We start from the raw sequence: 16,160 nt of genomic DNA, 5'->3' as shown, positions 1-16,160 counted from the left end.
GCTTTAAATCAGAGGAATATTGGATCTTTGTGTATCCACAGTAGTCCAACTAAGTTGGTAGACACTGGCTTGGCTCCCAGACCGAAGCTCCTGGGGCCCTCTGGCAACAGCACTAAGCCATAAACACCAGATGCGGTATATCTAACAAAATTAAATATCAGCAGTTTTTTACAGTTGGCATTTCAGAAACACAGAGTTCATTTAAATGGTGCCAGTGGTTTATCTTTGCACCTGAATTGCAATTGCTGTATTTCTGAATTTGCTGGGGTGGAATCCCACAAATGCTATTTCCCCTGGCACGCCTGTGCTGCTGCCCCTTATGTAGCCTTAAGTGTGCAAGCAATGCAAGTCGCACTCCTCTTTGCTTGACCCTTATTGATACCTGCCCAGTGTTTTGTTAGAAACGCTGTAAAATATACATAAAAAAAAAAAAAGTGCTGGTGAGTTGAGGTATGTGCAAGCAAACGGAGTACGGGCTTGCATTCTCCTCCTGTTCTCAGAATGAAGTGACAGATTGGGAGTTTTAACAAATTACAAGTGCCACGAAGGCTCTAATGTGTGTGTGTTTGAAAGGCTCGTGTTATTAGCTGTGACAGTGTCTGCCAGAGCAATTTCACAGCTGTGTTCCTGGCGCGCAGTACCCCAGGACAATCTTTTCTCTGTGTCGCTTGTACACTAGTCCCTGGTGTTCGTTTAATACCTACAGGATATTTGTGTCTGGTAAACAATTATTGTTGCTGATGAGACCTCTCCGAGGCTCCTGTTTCAACCATTATGGATTGCTGCAACCACTCCGTTCAATAACCGTATCGTAGCTGTTTTCTTTTCTTAAGCATAAAGACAGCAACAACAACAATAAGAGGGACTATTACTTGCTCCCACAGATTGATTTTCTTCTTGTTGTACTTGGCGGTTAGTTAGAACAGCTCCTTGGCTTTTTTTTGCCTTTTTTTTTTTTTTTTTTTTTTTTGGAGTTGGTTTGTTTTGTCAAGCACACTAGGAAATTCTCAAGGCTGCTGCTACTATTAAACAAGTTTCACCATTTGTGTTTCAGAAGTGCTTTAGCTTTGTGGGATATGCTGGGAGGCTACAGTACAGGTGTGGACTTTGAGCTGGATTCTCACTTCTACTGAGGCCCCTGAAGTACCCGTAAAGGACTCTTTGAGTGTCCTGACCAGTGCAGAGGGGTCCCTTACCTCCAGCTGTGGAATAACTGGTGAACGCCATGCTGTAACACTGCAAACAGGCTGGGTGCCTTCAAATTTTGTGCTGCTGACAAAGCTTGTGATCAACGTGATGTCCTTCCTTTGCTTCCAGATCTTTTTGGGGATTAATTCTGCCTCAGTTACACCTTCACCTCTTTTGTAGGTTCTCCCAGAAGGCTGTTCTTGGGAAGGAGGGATGTGTTTGCTGCATGTGTTTGCCCTCTCAGCAAATGGTGGCTAGTGTTTTGCTAAACCAAGGTGCCCAGCTAGTAGAAAACTGAGCTCTGTGTAGAGATCTAAGCTTCCCCAAAGCCCGTTCCGTGGACGTGAGCTCCCCCAGATGGAAGGCCTGTTTGTGTTCTCTGGGCATCACAGCAGGTGCTTTACCTGTTACTCTTCATAACTCCTGCAGAATGCTTCCTGGGATGTGGGTCCTTGCAGGGCCAGAAACAGTTTGCTCTTTTCATTGCAGAATCCAAATATGGCACAGTATTTAAAAAATTACTTTTGAGGTGGCATGAATCAGTGTGATGATACACCCATGTGAAGGAAGGCCTTAGTGGTGACTGCTGCTGGTGGTGGTAGTTCCCTGCAAGAAGTTTTGCCCTTCCTTTGCAATTGTGCAAGCCTAAGCCCTGTGTGTGTGATGCACACACCTTAGTAGCTTGATCATTTAGGGGAAAAAAAAACAAACAGCCACAAGACAGAGAGGGCTATTGTTTAGTTAAGAAACCATCACAGGGTTGGGTTTTGTATTTTTAATTTCTAAATTTGTATTTGGACTGTTACCTAGGTGCCTGAGTTTGTTAGAACTCCAGTTCAACTTAAGTTGGAGCTGCGGCAGCACCCTGGAAGTGAGGCTGGTTGTTTGGATTCCCTGATGCGTTCCGCTGCCTAAATTCTTGTTTCCAAACAAGAACAAACTCTCCCCCTGCTTTGAAGCTGTGCCAAGCTAAAGGTATGTGTTGTCAGGTCTGTGTCAGAGGGTTTCCATTGTCCATTCGTGTCCAGGCTGATGCCTGTGAGAGTCCAGGACAGTGAGAACGACTGCAAATTCCCCAGAAGCCGAGTTCTGGTTTGGGACCTCTAGTTCAAATATCGTGGGTTATGCTGCTGGGGATGCTGGTGCAACACCGCAGCAATCTACGGTGTCTCTCTGTTGGGATGGGGATTTGGCTGCGTGTTTATTTTTGTTCTGTAATCTGTTAGCTTTAGGCTTTTTGCTGTGTTTCCAAACAAAACGAAACTTGGCTCAGCTTCTCCTCAGGCAGCACCAAAGAAAGAGTGTAGTGACTTGCTGAAGTTCCAGAGCGCACTTAGTTCTGTCTTTGTTACTTTTTCAATTATTTAAGATGGGGGCTTCTTATGTGTGGGTATGCACCACTGTACCTCAGTCTCAGTTGTGGTTCCAGTTGCTGGGTACTCTGAAGGATCATTTTGAACTCCCCAATCTGCTGGCTTTGAAATGGAAAACTTCTGTGTGTCATGTGAAGGTGGGCTTCCTCACGTAACCAGAATCTGTGAAGTGGTGCTTAAGACTGGAGGAAGCCTCATGGTATTTTATTTTATTTTATTTTATTTTTTTTTACTGTAAAGATGTTTAAAAACAAGGAATTCCCCTTCTGCATGCTGCGTTGTCACTGTTCATGGTGGAGGAGGCAGACTGAAGGATCTAATCTAGCTTGCTTGCTTGACCTCTCTCTCTCTCTGGAATGCTTTATTACAGGGCTCAATTGAAAGCTTTTTTCCCCCCCCTCAGATTCTGTCTACAAGATCTTGCCTGCCTTTATGAAATACCAAATTTATAGCTGCAGGATTTACTGCAGCAGTATTTTAAAACACCAGATGCTGATACAGCAGCTCTAATTAGAAATATATCGAGTGCTGGACCGTGTGAGTGAAGTGCTGTTTTAAACTGCAGCGTCCACAACAAGAGGCAAATACAGGCTGTGTTTGTACATGTTTGAACGACAAGAGGTCTCAGTGAGAAAAGCTGTGGTCTGCTATGGAGTGACACTGCTGCGATTGATTTCTCCTGAGAATTTCTGCTTTATTTCACTGAGGTGCAGGAGTTTAGTTGGGAAAAGACCTGTGCTGAGGTGCTGTAGGCTTTGGGTTATGGTGTGACAGGTTATGCACTTTGCCGCTGTGGTCAGTCAGAAGTAATTAAACAGAAGCTGGAAGACAACAAAGTCAGTTTCTACAAGGAGGCACTTAGCTAGTCTCTTCTGTGTTTAAAAAGCTACAAATATCCACCAGGTCTTGTCTGTTGTAGCCTGGCATATCTGTGACTTCCCCCAAAATCCTCTGTGCAAGGCCCCAGAGTGGCAACTTCATCCTCCTGTCCCAAAGCCAGGCCATCCATGTCCAAACCAAACCTCTCCAGTGACAGACTATGTAGTCTGCCTGGACAAATCTATCCTGGTGTCCGTATCGTTAGAAAATTAAGTCCTAGTATCTAGCCTAAGCCATGCTTTCCTCAATTTGTACTTCACATCTTACCAAGCATGGATGTGGAGTTAATAAACTGCTTCTTTTCTGCAGCTACTTCTTGATTTCCTTATCATGTGCTGCCTCATCTGCTGTTCTGTAAACAAAACAACTCTAGCTGAAAGGATCCGTGTCCATCTATGCTAGATGTTTATCGCAGTAGGTCTCCCCTGATTTCCGTGAGAGGAAATCTAATGGGCAGAGAGGGGAAAAGATTTAGGTGATGAATAAAGTGGAAGTGTTTCAGTGTACATTGCAAATTGCTCGCTGCAGTACCAGACAGCCTGTATTGATCATGCCTAAAGCACATGGTTTTCCCTTGAACATTAAATGTGGCAAACCACTGTACTAGGACTCAGGATTGATATTTCTGTCCTGCAAGGATAATTAGGAATTTACCAGCCCGGGTTAACAGATGCCTCGAGAGACTTGAGTATGATTAACTTCATAAATACATATTATGAAATCCCGGGCAGTGTTCTAACTGTAATGTATTTTCCCTGAAGGAAAATATGTCTGGGTACAGAAATCAGAAAGAGCTTGGTGCCAAATGCAGAATGGAAGGAAATTCCTTTAAGGCTGGAGTCTATCAGCAGTTTGTCTGAATGGTCTTTTTCTTTGAAGAATTAGTTGAGGGGTTATTTCTCTAAATGCTATCATCCTCTAACTTGTGAGCTCTATCTCTTTCCTAAAACACACCAGTGTGTAACGTGAATATGTAACGTAACATTCCCTCTGAGACTTGTTACTGCTTTATAGCAGCTGCAGGTGAATTTGTTTATAAAAAGGCAAGCAGCTACTTGAGGCAGAGGGGAGTGCAAGTCAGTGGTTGCTCCTGCGCTGAAAGTGGATTTCTGAGAGCGTAATAGCATAAAGGAGATGATTTTTCTGCAAAGCTGTGAGATTGGAGAACCCTGGAGGTGAATTTAAGCAGTCCTCACGAAGATTGTTTATTGTAAAGGTCTCAGTTATCGGATGTGGAGGGCTTTTAACATCAGATCTGGGTTAGCTGCTCGAGTTTACAGAGCTGTTGCCACCTCCACCTTGCCGTTCAGCTTTGCCTCAAGGAGCCCTAGGTTAAGAGCAACTGAAAAATAATTGCTAGGCAGTCCCTCCGTGGCAGCCAGTCCTGGTAGAAGGCGACGCGTTGAGATTATTCCTGAATCCTGCTGCCCCTCGCTTGCAGGGATGTCTGGCAGCAGGCAGGGCTGCCCTAGCTCGCATGGGTGACTGGGCCTGGGGTCTGGCAGCTGCAGATTAGGACACAAAGCTGCCTCATGCCAAGGGTGTGTGCTGCGCTGCCAGGAGGGAGAATTTCAGCCTTAGAGCCTGGACTGACAGTGCTTTATTGCAGCCGTTATGTCCAAAAGTCACATCCTTGGGAGGGGTGGAGTTAATCAGCTGGATAAGTTACCCTTCTGCTATTTCCATTTTGCTCTCGATATTTCTTTATTCTGCAGGAGTGAACTGCTGGAGAAATACATTAGAACAGCTTTTTGCTCTATATGTTTTAAAGAAGAGAGAAAGAAAAGCACCAAATTAAACTGAATTTCAGAATGTCATATTATTTGGGGAAGAAAGCTTGTCAGCTACAGTTTCCAGTGCAATGGGTTAAAAATCCCCAATTCCTTGGGACTGGGTTATTTTTGCTAGGAGTAAACAAGTAATATAGACTTATTTTCAGTCCTGAGCTTGATCAAAGTCCTGACAGTACAAAGCACTTTGCTGAAGTGGATTAAGGATGTGGTTTATTTTTTTTTCCAGGTAGGAACTTTCACATGGAGCAGGCCGTACAGCTTCATTATGTGCTTCTGCAGTGAGTTTTGTAACAGCTGATGCAACGACAGCTCGTTTCTTGTCCAGTCTTGATTTGACTGCGTTCAGCATGTGCTTAAGTGCTTTGCTGAATCTAGGCTAAGAAATGCTTTTCATACAGGAATGTTTCAGACAGGATAATGACCACGAGTGCCTGGGTAGCAGCAAAGGCTTCGTCCTGCTCCTCTGAGCCCCAACTTGTCTCCCTGTGCCTTTAGCAGATTCAGAAACTGGGGCGATGTCAAGCATAGTCTAGCAGCGATGAAAAGAGGCAGCACTGAGGGTTGTCAATATGCAGCTTTTAGCTAAAGAAGAATTTTTCATCAAACACATTCACGTTTGGTTTTGCCTCACGTTTCTTTTTGCCTATGCGTTAGCACTTTTCTAGTCCAGGACACTTGAGAGAAACTGCCATTCAAAAGACCTTTGCTGACAATACCTGAATTTTCACTCAGAGCTTTCATCAAGCTTCAGTACTAAGTGGTTTGGGGCTGATGAAGTGTTTTGGCTTTGGGGCTGATTAATTTCACATACTGCTATCTGGAAATCGTAATACTCCATTGTACATGCAAATATTGGCCCAGCATTTGGAAAATGGCTGGTGAGCCAGCTGCTTTGGGGCTCTCAGCTGGGGATGCTTTAAAGAGGTCTGTTTTTCAGAGTGCCTTCACTTTCTGAAATTTGAGTTACTCTTGGGTTTTACCAACGTATAGAGTCCCTTAAAATCACTGCTGGCTTCAGAAAACACCTTGATCACAAACAATTCTCTGTTGTTCTTCCACTATTACTCATCTTGGTTACAGCAATGGGTTGGAATCTAGTAGGGGAATACAGGGACAAACATGCCATTCGAGTGCAGCTCGATGTTTGCTTGCAGAGATACCAGAGACAGCACAAAGATGTGGTGCTCAGCATGGTGCTGTGCGTGGTATGCCCCTGCATTAGTGATGTAGTGCCTGTGGGGCTCCTCACCTGGCATCAGTCCTTGTGCTTTCACAGTAACCCCATAGGTACTGCACCAGTGTGCTCAGAGTGGTTTCCTTCTGATGGAGCGAGGCTGAAGTCATGCAGGGTTGCTCTGTTATTACCAGCTCGTGTTGCTGGCTGAGCAGCAGTTAGTGCACTTCTTAGGCATGGCTGTGACCTGCCATAGGTACAAGGCACATCACTGGTAAACGTAGGTAGATAATAAAAAGCCCTACAACTGCAGCTGATCATGTCAAACCAAACCCCAAGCTTCCCCTCTCCTTTCTAAAATGTTGATGTACAAAACCAGCACAGTCCTGCTCCAGCTGTACTAATGGATGCTGACAGCAGAGAGCACACTGAGATATGCACGCAGAAATAATTTGGACCGGTTGCTAGCAAGAAGTCCGTAGGTAACTCAGGTAATCCTGCTGGCTTTGATCTGTCTGGGTGTGAAGCTGCAGAAAACACTCAGTAGCAGTGCATCCATACCAGCGTTGCCAAGCTACTTTCCAATGATAATTCCTCTGTGCTTTGCAGGGCTTCCTAAACCTGATGGAGAGAAGTCAAGAATCAAAATCGGTGCCTGCTTTTTTGCAAGGGTTTTGTTCTTGCTGCATAATCCCTTTGTAGCCCCAGGGAAAATTTCTGGTAAATTTTGTGTCAGTGGCCTGAAGCAGAAAGTCTGAGCAATGTGGGGTTTAAAACACGAAACAAAGCAGTTGCTTAAAATTTTGCTCTGTGAGAAAGCTGGTGGATTTCTATGCCTGATCTTACAACTTGTGAGAAGAAAGGGGGAAATAAAAATGTGCTGTTGAACAGTTTAATGCATAAATTACTCAACACCTTTTTTTGTTTATTTATTTGAAACTGTAACAACAGTGTTCTGTGCAGTGTTTCCACCCTATAGACAGGGTGAAAAGCCTGCAGTCTTGAGAGAAAACTAGTAAATTCGGCAGGTTAACAACTACTGCTAAGGTGCATGAGGAAACTAGTACTCTTGTCCTGTTTAATCTTACAGATTGATCTCAACAAGCTCTCCAGAGGGAAGCACGAGTGGCAGTGTTTTGCAGGTAATCAGCTGATGAGTATTGGCACAGCTTCCAGCATGGAGCTGGTTATAACTTTAAGTTGTAGTTCTGATATGCTTCATTGTCCTTGCCGTGGATTGTAGTGAGGAACCTGTAAGACTGATTCAATCTTTGATTTGTGTGATAGGACCAGACCTTAAAACTGAATTATGAAGAGTTCTCTTCTCTGTAGCTGATTCATTAAATAGATCACAAAACAGTTTCTCAAATAGCACAGAGAACTGACAGTCTGACATATCAGGATGTCTGTAAAACTCAAAACTGGTGTATATGAACATCTGTAAGACATCTGCATCTTGCTTTCCAGGTATCTTTCAGGAGGTGCCTTGGAATATAGCTGTCATGAACCAAGCCAAAGTAGGAGCAAACCGTTCATCCTACGGAAAAATCCTGATCCTGCTGTGCCTGCCAGAGAAGTTTGGTTGGTGGGAGCTGCGTTTTTGGCTGCTTTCTTATAGCTGTTTCCTACAACACACTGTACTGTTTGTTTCTTTGTGAGGTGTGAGCTCCCTCAGTAAGAGGTCTAAATCTATGCAGCTCAACTCTGGATGTAACTTCGGTCACCAGCTACGATTGCTGTTTCTGTCTGTTCTGTGTGAATTCAGATGTTAGTGGTCAGTGCTAGCAATGGACCCAAAGGCTAGCCACCCTTGTTAAAGCAGTGCAGTCTCGTGGTTAGCATGCGGGACCAGAAGCGTGATGCCTTCTGCACACACAGGATGAAATTTGGGTTGGTTTGTGATTAGCATTTTGCAGGGCAGAGAGGGGAGGTCACTGCATTGAAGTGAATGCAACGGAAATGTGAATTGAAGACTTCCCCCTGAAATGTGAGCGTGTGGATGGTCTAGGTGGCTTTCCAACTGAGGCCAAAAAAACCCTGAGTTTATCTCCTGCCTGAAATTTTAAAGATAAATTGTTTGAAAATATTGTTTGTTATAGACAACTGTGTGACTCTTCGTTGGAGCTGGGTATGGATATAGGCTTGTTGATTTGTGCAGCTGAATATTTCATTGCCACAGTTCAAAGGCTCGTACAGAATGCTCTGGGCAGAATCAAAGCTGGATTCCTCTACTAGAAATTCAGAATAATTTCACTTACTTCAAAAATCTGCTGCTGCAGTTGGCCTGAGGGGGTTTCATACCAAGCTGCATGATTTTTTCTTGGTTGTTTTTCTCAATTTGGGAACACGGCAATTGTTGGGCTCATCCCAGAATGATCTCGGTCCTTTTCTAAAAGGCGTGTATCACTTGGGTCCCTCTGCAGTGACAGCAGCATAAAGATGAATTCCATGTTCTTGTTGTGAGCTTAGTTACTTTGTTGGCTGGTGCCTTTAGCAAGCTGCTGTCAGCCTGGCTGATTCAGTTCACTGCAGTGTCTTGAGTTTTTTCCAGTGCTCCTCATATTATTTACTTTATTCTTGTGTGTCAGGTAGTGTCTCAGCATAAGCAGTTACTCCCAGAATAACATTTCTGCAACCTTTTCCTAACCCCAGTCATACTCCGGTGTGCGTACTGATTACAAAGACTCTGTTTGGCTTGGTTGCAATCTCCTTATTTGATTGCTCCCCCTGCTTGCTGGGGCTCTGAGACCTGCTCTTTCTCGAGGCATTTTCCTCCTCATATACTTCAGGCATTTTTATATTATTTCTCCTGGCAACGTGTTCTCTTGGATATTTTTTTTCTTTAATCTCTCTTTCATTTTTCCTGTCAAAGTCTGTTCCACTGCATTAAAGACACATGGGCTGGATTTATGATGCCTGAAATGGATACCTTTTTGGCCCTAAAGCTCATCCCCTGCCATACTGCTGGAAATGATTGCGACTTTTCTGCATCTTGAAAGTAAATATCTCATTGAACTCAGGCAGGCGTGTGTGGTGCTTTTGGAGCCAGGGAATATTTATTTAATCTCCACGTAGGGAAGCAGAGAGTGAAACCCTAGATCCGTTCAAATCACCGGGGCTTTCCCTGGGCTTCAGCTGAGCTGTGCCTCTGTGTTCGGGTTTGGGATCTGTAGGTGGCCCTCCAGCCAGGGGAGGTTGAAAGCACGAGGCAGGCTTCTCAGCCCTCTGCTCGGGGATGAGAGGCTGAGCTGAGGGTCAGCTGGCTGCAGAAAGAGATGGAGGATTTGGAGACGAAGGACCAGGTTTTCTTTCCTGGTTCTTTCACCGGCCTCTTGAAAGATATTTATGTTTCAGTGTTTGCTTGGAAAGGTGCCTCAGCAGCACGGTACTGTTTGGGTGAGTAATTTTGCTGGTGTACTGCAGTTGTGTGAGAGGTTCTGGAGACACGTGTCCACCTGGGACATGCTAAGCCCATGAAGCAAGAGATAAGCTTAAGCCACAGGTTTGTGCAGGTGCTGAAGGGTGTTGCCTGGATGAAGCCTTCATCTGTTCCCCGTGAATCGTGGTGCTGCGTCCCAGTGGAAGTTGTCTGGTTTGGTGACAAGCCCAGCTTACAGCCCCAGCAGAGAAGTTTGATGAAATAAAAGGTAGATGAAGCGGTGTCTCCATATTCCCATCCCCAGCTGAAGAGCAGTCTAAACAGTGAAAACTGTTGGGAGTGCTTATGGAGAGAAGCAACGTCGGGAGCTGAAGATAAGAGCATTTATCTTCACGTCAAAACTACTCAGTGTCTGATGGGCTCCCAACGCACTTCAACAAGGAGCTTAGGCTGGAGACACTGGGATGTGAGGAATGTGGGGGGGAGCGTTTATCCCACCGAAACGTGGCGTGCATCAAATCAATTACACGGTGCAAGCATATTTCCCCCCTCATCACCAGACAGCGTCGCGAGCTCGAAGAAAATCGGTTCTCTCGGGCACTAGAGGAGCCTCCCTTTGGATGCTGATTTAATGTGAAACGTATATTAAAGGAGAGAGGGAGAAGGGGGATCTCATATGTTCTGCTGCAGATTGCCACATCGATCTTGTCGTTCAGGCGAGCACAGCTGGACCTGAGGCTGTGGGGCTGTGGGATGTGCTGCCTTGCTGTCGGGAGCTGTCAGCATCAGAGGAGCACAGGAGAAGGAGGCACTGTGGCGGTAGAAAGTGCAGTGATAAAGGGATCAACGAGCCGTTTAAGGGGAAATCAAAGCAGGTGCCACTTTGCGCCCACTGTTTTGGCTTGTGCTCATTTTCAGCAGCTAGAAACGTGCTCTGCCCTCACCTCGTCCCCCAGTGCAGTGGTGAAGGGAGGAGGCCCGCTGAACCCTCCCTGCTGCCGTCTCTGAGCCAGCTCCTCCCTGAGAATTGCTCCTTTGAGCTCACACCCCAGCTCACAGCCCACATTGCACAATGCTGATGGCCAGTCTGGGAGTCTTCGCTCCAACAGATACACTGGCAAACTTCTTAATTTATAGCAGGCCTCGGGCATCCCTCTGCCCGGTGTTTATGCACTGTCTGGAATGGTGTCGGTGCTTTGGGATACTTGTGCTTCTCCCAGGCAGAGCAGAGACACTAGAGAGCGCCCTGCATTTGCAGATTTTGACTTGGGAAGCAGAGTGTGAGGATGTGAGCGCTCCCTGAGGAGAGGACATGAGAGACAACTGATCTCAGGACTCAACCTGGTCCTGCTGCTTGAGACAGCCAAGAAGACACATGTTTGGAGAGGTTTTACCTTGTAGATAGGTGTAGCTGCAGTTGCAATAAAGCTTTGTGTTTCCTCCAGTGAGCTCCTTGTCTTTGGACATGACAGAACAGGAGGTGCGTTTGGACCAGCAGACCTCCACTTTTCATGCACAGCCTCTGTCTCATCTCAAACACAGCCACCAAGACAGCACCAGCAGGGGCCTGGCCAGTTATCTCCTCTCCTAAGGAAGCTTTCAGAGCACTGTAAGTCGAAATGTCTCCAGGGATGTCCTTAATATCTGAAGGTTGGTGGGAGGATTGCCATCGCTCTTGAGCTTGCAGTCTCCAGTCCTGGAGAAGAATACGTTTAACTTTCAAGCACATCAATACTTCAACAGTGCTTAATATTTTAGTATATTTGAATGCCCGAGACATTTATTTGAGAGCTGGCTGGAATCAAATTGTTTTGCTGCCTTTTATTTCAGCTTACCCCAAAGGCATGGGCTCCACAATCCTCTTCCTTGCGGGAGGGTCGCAAGCTCACACTGATTCCACCAGTGCTGCAGAATAACTGTCCTCCCTCTTATCCCACATGCTGGCCTGTATCTTCTCCCATTACTTGAGGCCTCCTGAAGCTCCTCTCTGCCCTAAATTGCCAGGGAAGCAGTCGACGTGGCATCATTTTCCTACTAATTGCTGATCATGCGATGGTGATGACTGAATTTCCATGACAATGAGCTGGCTTCCAGGTTTTTCCCAGTGGAATGTTTCCTGCAGAAAAAAAAAAAAATGAGGCTTAACCAAAACCTGACTTATCTTTTGGAAGGTGCTTATCTCCATGTATTCACAAGTACTTCCTAGAGAAAAAAAACTTCAGAGTTTTTGTTTTGTTTTTCTATTTTGCTTCTTTTTTTTCATGAGGTGATACGTAGATAGTTCAGAATTTTAAGTTTGCTGTGTCCTCCTTTTCTTGTGTTACCAAGTGTAAAAGGCTAAATGAAGTCTTGTAGCTATTTTCCTTATCTCATCTCTTTTTATTGCTTTGGGGATGTTTTCATTATCTTGCCATTTTTGAAAACATTTCACATTGGAAAAGCTCCAACATAGTAAAAGACAAGGAGAATGGTACAAAAGGAAAAAAGGAGGTAGTGAAAAGATGCTTAGGAGGAACCATTTTTATTGCAGTTTATGGCAGCTGAAGGAGAAAGAAGAGGGAATATATATTTTTTAGCCTCATCAAAATTCCTAAAGATGTAGATGTTTAGATGTCCAATTAAAAAAGAAATCCCATTTGGGCACGTCTGGATGGATATATTTTTTTCTGTCCCATTTTGACCTTCCTTGATTCTCCTTGGCATGGCTGCTAGCCCCCCTCTGCCCCTTAGGCTGTGTCGGAGGCGTCTGGAAGCGGCAGATAAGGAGCAGCCTTGCTTTAGCGTGGCTTGGGAGTCGCACAGCCCATGTCCTCGCCACGCAGAGGAGGTGTCAGGCAGCCAGCAGAGAGCCAGGCTGGTGTTTACCAGAAAGGTGGCGTGCCTGGCAGCAGGCAGGGGATTACGGGCTGCAGAAATAACTTTCCAGGAAGTGCCTGTAGAGATTTTACCTCTTTGTTGGGAGGATGTTGGGTCTGCACAAATCCCTGAGCCCAGTGAAGAAAACAACCCTGTGCACGAGGCTCTTGAAATGAAGAAAAATTAGTCTTAAGTTAGAAAGATGGAGCAAAGTGCTTGGGCACAGAAGTAAGTCTCCAAGCAATGCCACAGAGTTACAGTTTTTGAGGGTGGAAGTCACTGAGGATTTCTTCCCTTTCCTGAGCGCAGTGGCTGAGATGCTGGAAGGAATCATGAAGTGCCTCCGTGAAGGCTCGATATCCTGTTAAATGCCCCGTGTTATCTGTGCAATACCAGCAAATATTGCTAATCAGACAAATGCCCACGGACTTAACGCTCAGCACCTGGCGAGCAATTTACTGGAAGCCCCTCTGCGCTTCTGTGCAGCTCATAAATATGCAGATGTGATTTGTGTTGGTCTGATCTCTTACGTTCTCTGTCCATCCTTCACCCTCTAAAGCTTTGCTAGGTGTTGACTGATTTTGATCAAGATTGGTCAAGGGGTAATGGTCTGAAAGATAATTTTATTTTATTTTTTTCCTGAAAATCAGTGTCAAAAGAAAGAGACACCTGCAGGAGTGTGGTTCTCAGGGAAAGACAGCCCTTCCTCTGCTCATTTCTGGGACCCTGCAGCTTCCAGCTCCTTTACCCAAGGTGATGGAGTAGGAATAAAGGTAACAGGAAGGGGCTGGAAGGTTTTGTGATGGGAGGGCTGCTGAACTGCAAGCATTTTGCAGATGTGATGGCTGGAGGAGTAAGGCACGTAGGATATACACCTACAGAAAACCAGACTTCAAGATTGTGCTGCTCCCAGACGGAGGTGGTTACTGGGAATGTTGTGTTACAACTGGATTTCTCGATCGCTGATTGTGATCACCTTATGCTGTGTTAGTGGGTAGGGGACTTTGCCTGCAGTGAATTAAGGAGTGCAGTGTTACGAATAGTTTCCTTACTCGGGATGGCCTTACTCCAAGCCTCAAGGTAATTTATAGCCCAGGTAGGCACGCTGTTGTTGAACAAGGCTATATATGGAGCAACGGGAGCATGATTTGGGGCTGTAAGCAACAGTGGCGTTTGTGAAGGGCAGCTCAATATTCTTCATATTGCGGGCACAAGCATAAGCAGATTTTTTTTAATTGGATTTTGAGACAAAGCACAGCTGGTACGAAGCTTTAGCAGGAATTCAAATGCTGCTGCTTATTAATGCAGTAAATGATGATTTACAAGTCCTAGTTTTTGTGTTTACTGTTTAATACTCTGACAGCCGTAGACTTATGAAGCGTTTGGGAAATGTGCTGATTTTTGCAAAACTCAGCTGCTTGCTGCTACAAACCTGTAAGAATTAAGGTGTTTTGACTTATCCTCTAGAAGGTACTTGATAAGGCAGGAGACCTTAGCCACAGCTTTTTAGAGCTAATCTTGCATCTTCTTTGGCAAAGGATGTGTGGGAAGCGGGAGAGAGAGCATGTGTAAGTATCCTTCTGGTCAGTGTAAAAATAGCAAGTTGGAAAGAAGTCACACACGCCTTAACCATTTCTCTTCTCTCTGCTGAGAGAACTGAGAAGAAAAGTGTGTTTGACAAATGAGTTATCATGTAAGCCCCTCAGCAAAAGAAAACCTTTTTGAGCAAGAAAAGCACCATCTTCTTCCAGCTCCTTTGTACTTCTTCTTTTAGCGTTATGGGAAAAATGGTCATTTGGGGATTTTTTTCCATTTTTTTTAATCAGGGAAGAGAGGAAGCAGCACATAGAGACATTAATTGGTTGCTGCTTCCCTGCTCAACACTGCTGGTGGAAAAAGAAAACCTGGCGATCATCCGTAGTGCACATGGGCTTCATACTACTTGGCACAAGGCAGCATGCGAGATGAAAGTGTGTCTCTTGACAGCCAGCTCCGTACTGGCAGCCTTTACTCCAGGCAACAAATTAATCCACTCAACTGTGTTCTGCATAATTGTTGATACTGTCTTAATTGGTACCATACGTTTCCCTGTGTCGACATGTCCATCATGTTAATGTCTGGGGACTGTTGTTTCCTGCCAACTCGGGAACAGTGGAGCCTGCTCTGTCCTAACTAAACTTCTAGCTAAAAAAGCCTCGGTGAAGAAGTGTGACTCCGTGGCAAAGGGGAAATGCAGAGCCATGTTGGGGCATGACTCAAAATTCATGAGTACAAAGAAAAAAAAAAAGGGACTTCTGATTTTGGTAGCAGTTGGAGCTGAGCCAGCTCTTCCAGGGCTCCCTGAGGACAATCCAGTTCTGCTGAAGTCAAATCTGAAGGCAGAAGAGCTGATCTGCCTGCTCCCAGGAAATAAGGGGTGGGGGCGGCAAGCATTTTTTAATTGTCCAGGGCAGGACAGCTGCAGAGCTAATCGAGCCCGGTGCACTGGTGGCTTTGTGGATTGGGATCAGCGTTTTGCTTAATGACAGGCAGCTTGGACAGAGCCTGGAGGGCACACACAGGCTGCTGTCCTCTCAGTTCCTCCACGTGCTGAGGTCGCAGGGGCTTCGTTTGATCAGCAGGAAAATCCTGGGGAGGTAGAGAGCTGGGTGCAGCCCAGGTGAAGACGACTGCGTGAGAATCACCAGCATCAGCTCCTGAGAGAAAAAGGCCACCTCGTCACCAGGTAAAGACCTCACTGAGCCTTCCCTCCCTGGCAAGGATGCAGTTGCCTCTGAAGAGGCAGCCTCTAAAAAAAACAATAGATGCTAGCATAAGGGGGCATGTCTGGCCATCTCTCTTGCCATTTCATCTCCTAAATAAGAATAAATACCATTATTTGTTTCACCAGGGAGCTGTGTGGTTTGTTATTCGAGCTTGTGAGCAGTCAGGATCTATAGGAGTAGGCATCTCACTGAGGGCCATATGGAAAATGAGTAGTTGTGCCTTCAGGGAAGTGCTGGAACCATGCACGGTACGTAAGGCGTGAGCCAACACCATGAATGATGAGAATCAAATGTTGAATATATTTTTTTTATTCGGTTAGTGCCACCCCTGCTAAGCACTGAATTGTCTGGAATGGAAAAAGTAGCATGTGATCCTGAAATGTGAGGCTCTAGTGTAAGGTAAATGTTCAGGGAGGGCAAAAAATGTTTGCACAACTGACCTCGCTTCTAGTAACCTAGCATCTGGAAGTGTCAGACCAGTTCTGCAGTGAAATTTTTTCCTATATCATTGCCTGTGCACATACGCACGTACACACACACATGCGCTCTCACTTCTTCTTGCTCAGCTCTTGCAGTTGGTTGATATGAGCTGCACTTATTTACATCATTTTGTGCGCCCTCATCTCTCGTTCAGGCTGTTGGCTAGCTTTGAAGCAAAAATGTTTATGTGGAGATAAGAGAAAGAAGGCTTCTTTCCTCTGCTTTTGTGAAGCCATCAGTGAGTATTTAGGCTACTGCCAGAGCGTGGTTGAA

General features: G+C 45.4%; 1 long non-coding RNA gene across 8 annotated transcripts in view; it reads left to right on the top strand.

Annotated features, from left to right (window-relative positions):
• The window catches only part of LOC106016989 (uncharacterized), a 54,615-nt gene that overhangs the window by 13,447 nt on the left and 25,008 nt on the right, over positions 1–16,160 (top strand). For 4 of the 8 annotated variants that reach the window (XR_011808012.1, XR_011808013.1, XR_011808010.1 and 1 more), the window contains exons 3-7: positions 1,999–2,163; positions 7,498–7,549; positions 7,875–11,395; positions 13,293–13,415; positions 14,469–15,367. This is a non-coding gene — a long non-coding RNA (uncharacterized lncRNA). The remainder of the gene's footprint in view (positions 1–1,998; positions 2,164–7,497; positions 7,550–7,874; positions 11,396–13,292; positions 13,416–14,468; positions 15,368–16,160) is intronic. The other 4 variants (XR_011808011.1, XR_011808016.1, XR_011808014.1 and 1 more) reach the window with 4 other exon arrangements.

Source organism: Anas platyrhynchos, chromosome 3, assembly GCF_047663525.1.
Source record: "Anas platyrhynchos isolate ZD024472 breed Pekin duck chromosome 3, IASCAAS_PekinDuck_T2T, whole genome shotgun sequence".
In the NCBI taxonomy this organism is placed as follows: Eukaryota; Metazoa; Chordata; class Aves; order Anseriformes; family Anatidae; genus Anas; species Anas platyrhynchos.
The sequence above is the reverse complement of the archived record's forward strand: the minus strand, read 5'-3'. Positions and strand labels throughout refer to the sequence as shown.